This window comes from Silurus aristotelis (assembly GCF_946808225.1).
Source record: "Silurus aristotelis genome assembly, chromosome: 3".
Lineage (NCBI taxonomy): Eukaryota > Metazoa > Chordata > Actinopteri > Siluriformes > Siluridae > Silurus > Silurus aristotelis.
In genome coordinates this window covers 17,894,674-17,907,866 of record NC_139576.1, presented here as the reverse complement: position 1 = coordinate 17,907,866, position 13,193 = coordinate 17,894,674, and positions in this window count along the sequence as shown.

Genomic DNA, 13,193 nt, shown 5'->3' with positions numbered 1-13,193 from the left:
TGGTTTCCCGACTGAATGTGGGTGTCACATTGGCTGTGTACCCAAAGTTCCACTGACTTTTATCCTCAGGAGCTCATGGCTAAATTGTGAGGTTTTGCTTTTTCTGTAAAGGCTCTGGTAAAAGGCCATGGCACTGCACTGGTACAGTAGATGGGCTCTATGGGGTGGCCTCCAGTAACATTGCTCCGGGTCTCCTCTGTCATTTCCTCACCGCCAGCACTCCCACTAAGCAGATGACACACTCTCTCATCTCTGCCATTTACTAGGGTGGAGTATATAGAGAGTCTGTGCTGTACTGAAGCAACACTTTGGCTGATAAAACTACAACAAAGTAGTTCACAATATTTTTTTTATTGTTAAAAGTTTTTTTTATAATGTGTGGGCCATCTCATCTTATGAGACTTTGTAACATTGTATATACATTTTTTTATTGAATATGTCAGGTCACATTAAAGAAGTATTATATAGGTTCAATCAAACAGGCACAAGAACATCTGTAACAATTTAATTAATATCTCTTGGATTTTATGGCAACCTTTTATAGTTAGTATCTAAGGCAAAATAGCCTTTAAAGATTTTATGATTAATTCATAATTCTCCCTTTAATCCGTTAACATAATGGTTTAAAAGATCCATAAGAGTAGCTAAAATATAGCTGAAGTGTCAGTAAAGTAGTTTTTGTAAAGAGCTAACCAAATGCCTCAACCACTCCCAGGCATGATTCAACAACGTGTTAGATGATGGGCAGAAGGCCTTAAGTGGTTCCTGTCCACAAACAGCAGAGATTTCTTTTGCTCCCTCCACCCACCCTCACCTCAGGAACCACGCATGCATACTCAAGCACTCATTCTTGCGAGGGCTTCCTGCAGCCTTCGCCCACTTGCCCACAACAACCCACCACCCACGTCCTCCTCCACCCCTCTCTTTCCCTCAGTGACTGCCAGCCCTTCCCTCAGCCTTGCACACCCACACACACAAACACACACACTTTCTTTTTACAGGACAGGTCATTCTCAGTTCAGGCTTGCTATAGTATAGCACACGTTCATGATCACGCTTTCAGTTTTGCTATGCAGGGAAAGCTGTGTGTAAATGTAGCAAGCATTTTACAATTTGCATTTTACACAGTTTTACATAATCCATGACTTGAGGAAAATCATGAAAGGCTTAACAACGCTTTCAAAATATTGTTGAAATATATATAATAACCATGTCTTGTCACAGCAACATTTTATCAGCTTTTGCACATGAAATGATCATTCAACCAGACAAACTGAAGAACATTGGTAAGCTCAGTCTCAGCTCTCATTTTAACTTCCACTGTGTGCTGATGTGTGAAATCACATCTTAATTACATCCGACTCTCTCCCACAGGACTACCCTTCATTGGCACATTTCTGAAAGCAATCGAGGAAAATCTATGCTGGAAAGTCTGTTTACTGGTGTGATTCAGATTTTGTTTTTTTAGAATTTGTCACTGAAACAGAAACCTTTCCCCCCTCCATTTATTTGTAGGACACAATAGTTTTATCAGATGGTTGGGCTGGCCATGGGTCTACTGTGAGTATATGGAGGTCTGTAAGCAGCCTCTATGAGTCAATGGCTTTGACTCACCCTGGCAAGGAGACAACTTAGGGAGACGCTAGGGAGTAGGCTTGAATGAGTCCTACTCCTGCCACAGAATCCCACCTAAATTGCTCAAAGGAGGAAAGGTGGCGTGGATATCCTCATAGGTTATTAGAAGAGACAGCACTCTGAAAACCGAATAAAGGGAAAATAGTAGTGGAAAACAGAATTAAAAGTTTCCTACATGGGACAAGCCTTCAGGTGAGTGAAATGTGCCTTCATTTGTTATAAATCTCCCTGTTTGTGTTATGTTTATATTCTTAAACAAAGTCTCAATATATCTCAGCATTGTATAGAGATAAAGCATAGTCTTGCTTGCTGAATACTATATATGCATAACATGGAAAAAAAAACAGACTGGAAACATACCACAGATGTCACATCATTTCACCCATCACAACACACTTAGTTATAAAAGAAGTATTTTTTGGCATCACGTTTAAATGATCTTTGCTATTTGTAATGATTGGTATGTTTGATAAGAGCTACCGTGTAGTGTGAGTCACCCATTCCTTAGCAGGTATTTCTGTGGCAGGATTCTATACTCTCACTTGTCATGACAAGTGAGGCAAAAGTACTGCAAGGATCTGAAGCAGCAAGCTTGCCGAATAGAAGATTTTACCTTTAGGTATGCACATAATAGTTAGTGTGAGAATATTATGATTGCTCAAGGGCAACTCCCACTCAGATTCTTCACCTGTTTGATCTTAATTACCTGTCTTTATGTCCAGTGGGCCTTTCAATAGGACTAGTAGTCTTTTAGAGAGAAAGCCTAAACAGCAAAACCCAAGCCTTTGTTAACCACATTGTAAGGTGAATTTCATTGTGGGTGGAAGACTGTTTAAGGAGGAACTTTATTTTAGTGGCCAGAACACAGAATTTGGGGAGTGTCTTAATGACAAAGCCCACCCTGAACAACTTGCTCTCCTTGCTCAAACAGTTGAGGCCCAAACATGTATTTGTTCCTTATCTATGATTTTTACTGTCATTGACCTCACTCTGGTTGTAGAAGTCGTTAAACATTTCAGGAAGTGGGTTCAGTCCCGTCAGATAAATCCTTCCACCTTCCAGAGACTAGCAGGTGAAAGCAATAACAAACGCCAACAAGTGGAGAAAGTGTCACACTCCAATATTTTTTCAAAAGCAGTTATTTACATGAAATCTATATGTACATGCCTGCTTAGAATGCTTCCTGAACATCAGACTGCTAGAATGAAATTTAAATGAACAGTGCTAGGTATCTTTCCTTTTCACCATAATTATATGAATGTAACAGGTTGAAAAATGCAGTTATGATTCAGTATTAAACAAAACATTGGACTAGCTGAACACTGAACAGCTTAATTAAAAGACATGTGCTCATAGCAAGTTCTTAAATATGGAGTTTAATACATGAAGGACAAGATACTGGTTATACCTTTTTCATAGCAGTTCACTTCAGTGACCTCTTTTTGGCAGGTGCAGCAGAAAAGATATATTGGTAAATTTAATTTTGATGCCCTTGACAGTCCAAAATTTCAGGGTCAGTTTGTATGGCAAGTAAAACATTGTAAAGAGCAAAAGTGCTTTCAGATCCACCGATTTATTATTATGTTTGTATGATTGATTCTGTCAGGTGGAAGAGATTGGAACAGTTGTAAAGAATGCTTAAATTTAAAAGTGCTGGCAGGTACAAAATAAGTCAAATTGTGAAACATAGGTCAGAGTCAAGAAACCAGCATAAGGTCAGGTGATGTACATACAGCCTACCAAGAACGAGGCTGGAGTTACAAAATAAAACAACAAATGTTGAAATAACCCTGAAGTAACAAGCATGAATCAAAAGGCTTGGTATACCTGATATGTAAGTTGAGCTTAATAAATACTTCGCAAAGTCACTGTGCTGTGTGTATGCTTATATATTGTGTGGTGGCAATTGAGTCCAGGTGCTCAGTAACTGAACCTTGAAAGTGCAAGGTAGGTGGAAGTGCATTCTAGGAAATGGAGTCTGATGCTGAATTCATCCTTGACATGTTAGACACCAGTAAAATCTGTGACAAAATACTTTTTACATAATTCCACATGGTAGTAAATAATAAATCAATCAATCTATTAGCAGTAGTGAAAGTAGTAATATAACTATAATAATAATAATAATAATAATAATAATAATAATAATAATAATAATAATAATAGTTAAGAATTTATCCGTATATGTTCAACGAATGGTTCCATGATTAATTGCTTTTAATATGATTAATTAATTTACATACAATATTCATTTTGTATAATAAAATACAGATGGACTGAAAATAGCACTCTTATGGCAAAAAGATCTTATGATTTTGAGATCACCATCTCTTGTTTCTTTAGCACAAATTTGAATAATTTCCACGTTTCTGATAATAGGCCCTTGTTTGGTTTACTGATATCTTTCTTTGAGAAATTAGAAGGGAAATTCCCTTCACCATCAAATTGAGAAGAGTATCTTACCAGCATGCCCTCCTCCACATAACTTACCATATACTGAGTAGTTCAAAGCACAACAGTAAGTTACCTCCTAAAACATACACTTATACACTTGTTTATTTTACAGTGACAATAATTTTACAGTTAGCAGTGTCTGACACAAAAACACAAAGGTCTCCTGGAAAAAAAAAACAGTACCTGTACTGTGTGTGTGTGTGTGTGTGTGTGTGTGTGTGTGTGTGTGTGTGTGTGTGTGATATATATATATATATATATATATATATATATATATATATATATATATATATATATATATATATATATATATATATATATATATATAGCCATTAGTGTTGACAAACCAGTGCACTCTTAGTGCCAGGATAAATGGGGAGGATTGCGTTAGGAAGGGCATCCAGCTTAAAACATGTGCCAGATCAAATATGTGGTCCAGGCCCTGGTTGCCAACGACTGCCACAGGTATTGTTAGCCAACAGGGTCTTCTTCTTCTTTTTTTTCTTTTGACTTCTCCCATTAGGGGTCGCCACAGCGGATCATCCGTCTCCATACCCCTCTGTCCTCTACATCTGCCGCTTTCAACCCAACTACCTACATGTCTTCCTTCACCACATCCATAAACCCCCTCCTTGGTCTTCCTCTTTTCCTCCTTCCTGGCGGCTCCAGCCTCAGCATTCTGCTACCGATATACCCCATGTCCAAACCATCTCAATCTCGTCTGCCTCACCTTGTCTCCAAAACATCCTACATGCACCGTCCCTCTAATGAACTAATATCTAATCCTGTCCATCCTTGTCACTCCCAGCAAAATCCTCAACATCTTCAACTCTGCTACCTTCAGCTCCACCTCCTGTCTTTTACTGAATGCTACTGTCTCTAAACCACTCTTCTCCAGCCTGCCTGTACTCTTTTCTTTACTTCTCTAACACACTCTCCATTACTTTGGACTGTTGACCCCAGGTACCTGAACTCCTCCACCTTCTCCACCTCTTCTCCCTGCAGCCACACCACTCCACTGCCCTCCCTCTCATTCACACACATGTACTCTGTCTTACTCCTACTGACTTTTATTCCCCTTTTCTCCAGCACATACCTCCACCTCTCTAGGCTCTTCTCAACCTGCTCCCTACTCTCACCACAAATAACAATATCATCCGCAAACATCATAGTCCAGGGAGACTCCTTTCTGACCTCGTCCGTCAACCTGTCCATCACCACTGCAAACAGGAAAAGGCTCAGAGCCAATCTTTTATGCAGTCCAACCTCCACCTTGAACCAGTCTGTCGTTCCTACTGCACACTGCTGTCACACTGTCCTCATACATGTCCTACACCCTCACATACTTCTTTGACACACCTGACTTCCTCATAGAGTACCACAACTTCTCTCTCGGCACCCTGTTGTACACTTTCTCTAACACAAACACACAATGCAACTCCTTCTGACCTTCTCTATACTTCTCCATCAACATTCTCAAAGCAAATAATGCATCTGTGGTGCTCTTTCTCAGCATAAAACCATACTGTTGCTCACAGATGGTCACCTCTTCTCTCAGCCTGGCTTCCACTACTCTTTCCCATAACTTCATGGTGTGACTGATCAACTTAATTCCCCTGTAGTTACTACAGGTCTGCACATCTCCCTTGTTCTTAAAGATCGGTACCAGCACACTCCTTCTCCATTCCTTAGGCATCCTCTCACCTTCCAAAATCCTGTTAAACTATCTTGTTAAAAACTCCACTGCCATCTCACCTAAACATGCTTCTACCAGTATGCCATCTGGTTAACCAGAGTACCGGTGGAAATTGGGCTACTGTTGGCCAAAAGAGGAGAAGGTCAGTAGGAAGACGTCTACAGAGACAGCAGGAAAGTGGAGGGGAGTGGAGGTTTGGGTGGGTACTTTAAATGTTGTACTATGGCTGGGAAAGGTAGAAAGTTAGCTGATATGTTGTGTGTTCAGGAGACCAAGTGGAAAGGGAGTAAGGCCAGGAACACTGAAGGTAAGTTTAAACTGTTCTATCATGGTGTGGATGGAAAGAGAAATGGTGTAGGGGTGATCCTGAAGGGAAAGTACAGTAAGAGTGTAGTGGAAGTGAAGAGAGTTTCTGATAGGGTTATGAACATGAAGCTGGAAGTTGAAGAGGTGATGATATATGTCATCAATGCTTATGCTCCACAAGTGGGTTGTAAGATGGAGGAGAAAAACAATCTGGAATGAGTTAGATGAAGTAGTAGAAGGTGTGCATAGGAAAGAAAGATTGGTAATTGGGGCAAACTTCAGTGGCCATGTTGGTGAAGGGAACAGAGGTGAAGAGGAGGTGATAGGAAGGTATGACCTTAAAGGGAGGAATGTGGGAGGGCAGACGGTGGTAGATATTGCTAAAAGGATGGACATAGCAGTGGTAAATACATATTTAAAGAAGAAGCAAGAGCATAGGGTGGAGGAAGCGTGGAGGAAGGTGCACACAGAAGGACTGTTCTAGAAGAATGTTCTATGCAGGAAATGCAACCTGAAAGAGATTAAGACTGTAAAGTGTTGGCAGGGGACAGTGTAGCTAAACATCATCGAATGTTGGTCTGTAGGATGACTATGGAGGTAAAGAAGATACGGAGGAGAGCAAGGACTGAAAAAAGGATAAGATGGTGGAAACTGAAAGAGGATTCAGGGAAGATTCAGGGAAGAGGTCAAAAAGAGGCTTGGTGGTCGTTAAGAGGTGCTGGATGATTGGGCAACTACTGCAAAAGTGCATAAGGGAGACAGCTAGAAAGGTACTTTGTGTGACATCTGGAAAATAGAAAGGAAGACAAAGAGACATGCTGATGAAATGAGGAAGCTGGAAAGGATGTGCTGCAAGTTAGAGCAATTAAGGATACAGATGGAAGTGTGTTGACTAGTGAGGAGAGTGTGTTTTTTATTTTTTGATCAGCTGATGAATAAGGAAAATAAAAGCAAGAGAAGGTTGGATGATTTGGAGATAGTAAAGCAGGAAGTGGATAGGATTAGTAAGGAGGAAGTAAGATCAGCTATTAAAAGGATGAAGAGTGGAAGGTCGGTTGGCCTTTTGTGAGCAGTTCTACAGACGCATTATTTGCTATGAGAATATTGATAGAGAAGTAAAGAGAAGGTCAGAAGGAGTTGCATTGTGTGTTTGTGGATTTAGAGAAAGCATACAACAGGGTGTCGAGAGAGGAGTTGTGGTATTGTATAAGGAAGTCAGGTGTGTCAGAGAAGTATGTAAGGGTGGTGCAGGACATGTATGAGGACAGTGTGACAGCAGTGAAGTGTGCAGTAGGAATGACATACTGGTTTAAGGTGAAGGTTGGATTGCATCAAGGATCGGCTCTAAGCCCTTTCCTGTTTGCAGTGGTGATGGACAAGTTGACGGACGAGATCAGACAAAAGTCTCCATGGACTACGATGTTTGCGGATGATATTGTGATTTGTGGTGAGAGTAGAGAGCAGGTTGAGAAGAGTTCATGTGTATGAATGAGAGGGAGGGCAGTGGAGTGGTGCAATTGCAGGGAGAAGAGGTGGTGAAGGTGGATGAGTTTTGGTACCTGGAATCAACAGAGCAAAGTAATGGAGTGTGTTAGAGAAGTGAAGAAAAGAGTGCAGGCAGGGTGGAGTGGGTGGAGAAGAGTGGCAGGAGTGATTTGTGATAAATGGTATCTGTGAGAGTGAAAGAGAAACTTTATAGGACTGTGGTAAAACTTGCTATGTTGTATAAATATATATACACAGTACAGGGTATAAGGTTTGTTTTTTATCAAGTTTATATACAAATCTGAAAGACACATTTTTAAAGTTTATTTTTTGGTAAATGCTGTTATTTTTCTTTACTCATGAATGATTAGTACCAGCACTATTAAATAAACACTATAATCTTATTTTCTCACAATTGCATTTACACAAATGACATGAAAGTTTATGTTAGAATTAGTAATCACAGTTTCCCTTGCAGCTGTAATCATTTGAAAACTAACGGAACCCTTTTTATTTTCTGGTTATAGTTTCTCTGAAATCCATGTGAGCTGTTTCAGGTTTCTTCCAGATTCCACACCTAGAGACCAATTTCACAATGTTACTGGATCACTACACTAAAAGCAGTGTCCATCACCACTGCAAACAGGAAAGGGTGACATTTTGTTTAAAATAGTGTATATAAATTATAAGACTCAAAGCAATGATATTTATTACTCTTTAATAGACAACAAAGGCATATTCCTTGTTTCAGTTGGAGTGTAATGATTTGTGTTTGCAGAAAAGAAAGGACCACACCCCACTGAATTAGGCTCATGCTTTCCTGCACAATCTACACATTTTTCATGGAGAATGTCAAAGAATGAACATTTCTTCTCTATCCTCTATAATTTTTTTGCCTGCATGCACATTTCTTGAATGTAAATGAACAAATGTCTTTTGTCATTTCCATTAGGGGTCACCACAGTGGATTATCCGTCTCCATACCCCCCTGTCCTCTACATCTGCCTCTTTCAAACCAACTACCTGCAGGCCTTCCTCTTTTCCTCCTTCCTGGAGGCTCCATTCTCAGCATACTTCTACCAGTATACATGACCCTCTTCTGCACATGTCCAAGCCATCTCAATCGGGCCCCCTGACCTTGTTTTAAAGATGTCCTTGTTTTTAATGTTGTCCATTGTCGTCAACCCCAATCAAAATCTCAACATCCTAAGCTCTGCTACCTCCAGCTCCACCTCCTGTCTTTTACTCAATGCCACTGTCTCTAAACAATACAACATCGCAGGTCTTACTACAGCCCTATAAACTTCACTCTTACAGGATACCCTTTAATCACAAATCACTCCTGACACTCTTCTCCACCCACTCCACCCTGCCTGCACTATTTACTTCACTTCTCTAACACACTATCTATTACAAAAATAGCTAAATTACCACTATTGCTAAATAACTAAAGTCATTCATGCACCCACATACTGTTAATGCACAGTTAAAGCTAATGGATGAAAGTATCTTTGGGATTGCTTAGTCTAATGCATTACATGTTTTCATTTGAATACTTTTATCATTTTGAATACAGAAGCTTTTATCTAAAGTTACTCACAATTTAGCATTGTTCAATCCAAACATATAGCTGTTTAAAGCTTCACTGCAATACATGTTACAGAATTAAGTATCCACCAAGTATCAAGCACTGGTGGAAAATAATTTAATGTTTGTAATTAATTTCTATTGATTATTAATTCAGTAGACTTATCCTTTACCATAAGTACAATTTAAACTACAACCCAAATCCAAATAATTTGACATAATGTGTAAAACATAAATGAAAACAAAATGCAATTATTTGCAAATCTCATAAAACCTTTTTTTTTTTTTCAGTAGAACGTAGAATAGAACATCGAAAACATAACACATTTTAAAATTAAAGATATGTACCATTTAAAATAAGGTAATTTATAATTTTATGCCCACAACTCTTCTAAATAAAGTTGGGACATGGGCAACAAAAAACTGGAAATGTATGTGTTACTGAAAAAAGCATGTAAAAAACGTGTAAATATCTCTCAGAAGTAAAAAATTGTATGTGTTACTGAAAAAAGCATGTAAAAAACGTGTAAATATCTCTCAGAAGTAAAAATGGGCAGTGGTTTCCAATCTGTGAAAAACTGTCTCCAAATTGTAGAACAATTTTAAAATAATGTTTATCAACATTAAATTGCAAAGACACAAAATATCTCATCATCTACCTCACATAATATAGATTACGAAAATCTGGAGAAATCTTTGTGCGAGGGCAACAAGGACAAAAATCAATATTGGATCACTACACTAAAAGCTGGCTTGATTCTGTAATGGAAATTACTGCATGCAAATCATTGCCTGTGAACACAGTTTTTGTGCCATCTACAAATGCAGGTTAAAGCTCTATATACAAAGATGAAGTTATATGAAAACATGTTCCAGGAATCTTCTCTGGACCAAAGCTTATTTAATATGGACTGAGGAAAAGTGGAAAATTGTTCGGTGGTCAGATAAATTGAAATCCAAACTATTTTTGGAATTATTTGGCTTGTTATCAGTAATGAAATAAAGCCTGTATATCTGATGGTTTGGAGATACATTAGTGTCTATGGAATGGACAGCCTGCATATCTGGAAATCCATGGCACCATCAATGCTGAAAGGTATATACAGGTTTTTGAAACAACTTATGCTTCCATCCAGAGGACATATTTTTTTTTCAGGAAAGGCCTTGCATATTTCAGCAAGACAATCATAAACCTCATACTACATTTATAATACAACAGCATGGCTTTGTAGTAGAAGCATCCGGGTGCTGCACTGGCCTGCCTGCAGACCAGACCTTTCACCAATTGAAAACATTTGGTGCAATATGAAATGAAAAAAGACCCAGGACTGTTCAGCAGCTAGAATTGCCAGTGTCAAGCAAGAATAGGGCAACATTCCTCTCCTAAAACTCCAGCAACTGAACTTCTCAGTTCCCAGACATATACAGACTGTTGTTAAAGAAGAAGATGCTACACACATTTCCGCAGTTGAAACTTTTGATATACATTCTTTTGTAAACAAAAAAATGAGATTTGCAAATCATTGCATTCTGTTTTGATTTACATTTACAGTTGTACAATTATAAATATATTTTAAAATATAAATTTGAATATATACATATTTTAAAAACTATGAATAATCTAATTACTTATTTGACATAGTGAGTGTATGTAAATGTCTTGTTAAAGATAACTTCATTGAGAATGTTATTTGAATGTTATCTTTCAAGAAGGAACCTCAACGGACTTCAGAGATTTTGTGCAAATTTTGCTGCCTACTTTTCCACTATCAAGATGGCCACACTACACTATAATCTTTTTATGTGTACCAATAAGCATAGATAGTAGATACCACAGTCATCACTTTCTCTGATCTTTTGAAAAATTCTAACAATTTGACTTACACAATTAGAAGTAGGTAGCTGGAAACATGCAATATATATATATATATATATATATATATATATATATATATATATATATATATATATATATATATATATATATATATATATATATATATATATATATATTTTTTTTTTTTTTTTTTTTTTTTTGGTAGCTCAAGATAGCTGAAGGGTTACACAGTAGTATAAAGTATATAGTAACTGCCCACTGAAACACAGAGTTTTTTTCTCACAATATTTGAGTTTATATATATATATATATATATATATATATATATATATATATATATATATATATATATATATATATATATATATATATAGTTTTTGGAAATTAAATAATATGGTTGTGCAAAACCTGTGAAGTCTATGCCTGCTTGAGTGCACACTCTCAATAAAGCAAAAAGGGAACATATATATATATATATATATATATATATATATATATATATATATATATATATATATATATATATATATATATATATATATATATATATACATACTTAGAATAAGAATTTCTGAAATTCATATATCATCTATGTGGGTGGTTGTATGTGTTGTATGTACTGAGACACTTTTCTGTTCAGCCATGGTTGAGTAAATATTTGAGTTACTATAGACTTTTTGTCAGCTCAGACCAGTCTGGTCATTCTCTTCTAATCTTTCTTATCACCAAGGTGTTTCATCCTGCAGACCCTATGCACCCATGATGTTCTTTTGCTTTTTTTGCACTGTTCTGAATAAACTCAAGTTGTCTGTGAAATTCCCAGGGCATAAGCTTTAACCTCCATCCCAAAAATTTTTTTTCCCCACTGTGGTGTTTGATATTTACAGTATTTAAAGATGTAGACCCGTATTTGCATTGTGCTGCTGCTACATGATTAGCTGATTGGATAACTGCATAAATAAACAGCTGTACAGGTGTTTTGATTAATGTGACTGGCAAGTTTATTTCCGAATATAAGTTTGACTCATCATTAATCATTTAATTTGTATTGAATTGCTTTATTAAATTTGAAAAGAAAAATGCAAAATAGAAGCATTTTTAGTAATAGTCTTCTAGACATCATTGTACGTATATGTGCATATTTGCATAAATATTCAGATGTTTTTAGAAGAGACTCTTGGAGATTGTAAAGGAATGTGTTGAACACTAATAAAGTTTTATCTATTTAAATGATGTCTCTCAAACAGTCATGTCTCACATTTCTGACCTTCTTCTGAAAAGCTAAGAATTTAGAGGGGATATGTAAGTTGACCAGCAACACTGCTTTGAACAGTTTCTCGGAAACTTGAATAAATAGAAACCACCTCCCCCCCTTTCCTTAGAACATACAAAAAAAAATTTACTGTGCACTACTATCCTTTGATTTGACCACATTGTCAAAGAAAGTACATACTTGCTGTTTCTTTGTATCCTGTAAATCTTTGGGGAAATTATTTTTGGGGTGAGGAAATAAAAGTCAAATGAAACTGATTACTATGACTACCATCAGTTGCTTACTTACTTATTTACTTATTTTATTTACTTAAAATAAAAACAGGCCAAATTTTTATACTTAACAAGTTTTAAGTTAAAATAATTGGCCTAATTTTATTTTAAGCTGTGAATAATAAATTGTATGAACAAAGACAGCATAATAATGCAATTTGAACTGAACAAATATATCTATGTCTATCTGAATCCTCCTATTTAGTCAACAGGTATCCACAGATAATTGGATATGTAATTTTCATGTTTGTGCAACCCTATATCCTACTTGAAAAGAAGATGCCATTAAATTCCATCTATGAATGCTGTTATTCTGTTATCCTGAAGTAAGTTTTTCTTTTGATGGACTTGTTGGTTTTTCTTTCTAGTGTTGATTTTCAACATTCTATTTGAATTTCACCACAAATGTTTTTTCTGTAATGCATAGTCTATTCCATTTGACAACAATCATCCAACAACAACAACAACAACAACAAAACATTTATTAGTAAATACATTTTATGGTGCATCTATAATTTTTTATTGCTGATGTCACGTATGACATTGCCATAATCTGACGTTAATACTGTAATTCCCCTAACTGTCAACAGCCACATATATTATTATACCACTATCATACATGTAACCATATTTAGGATATAAGCAAAA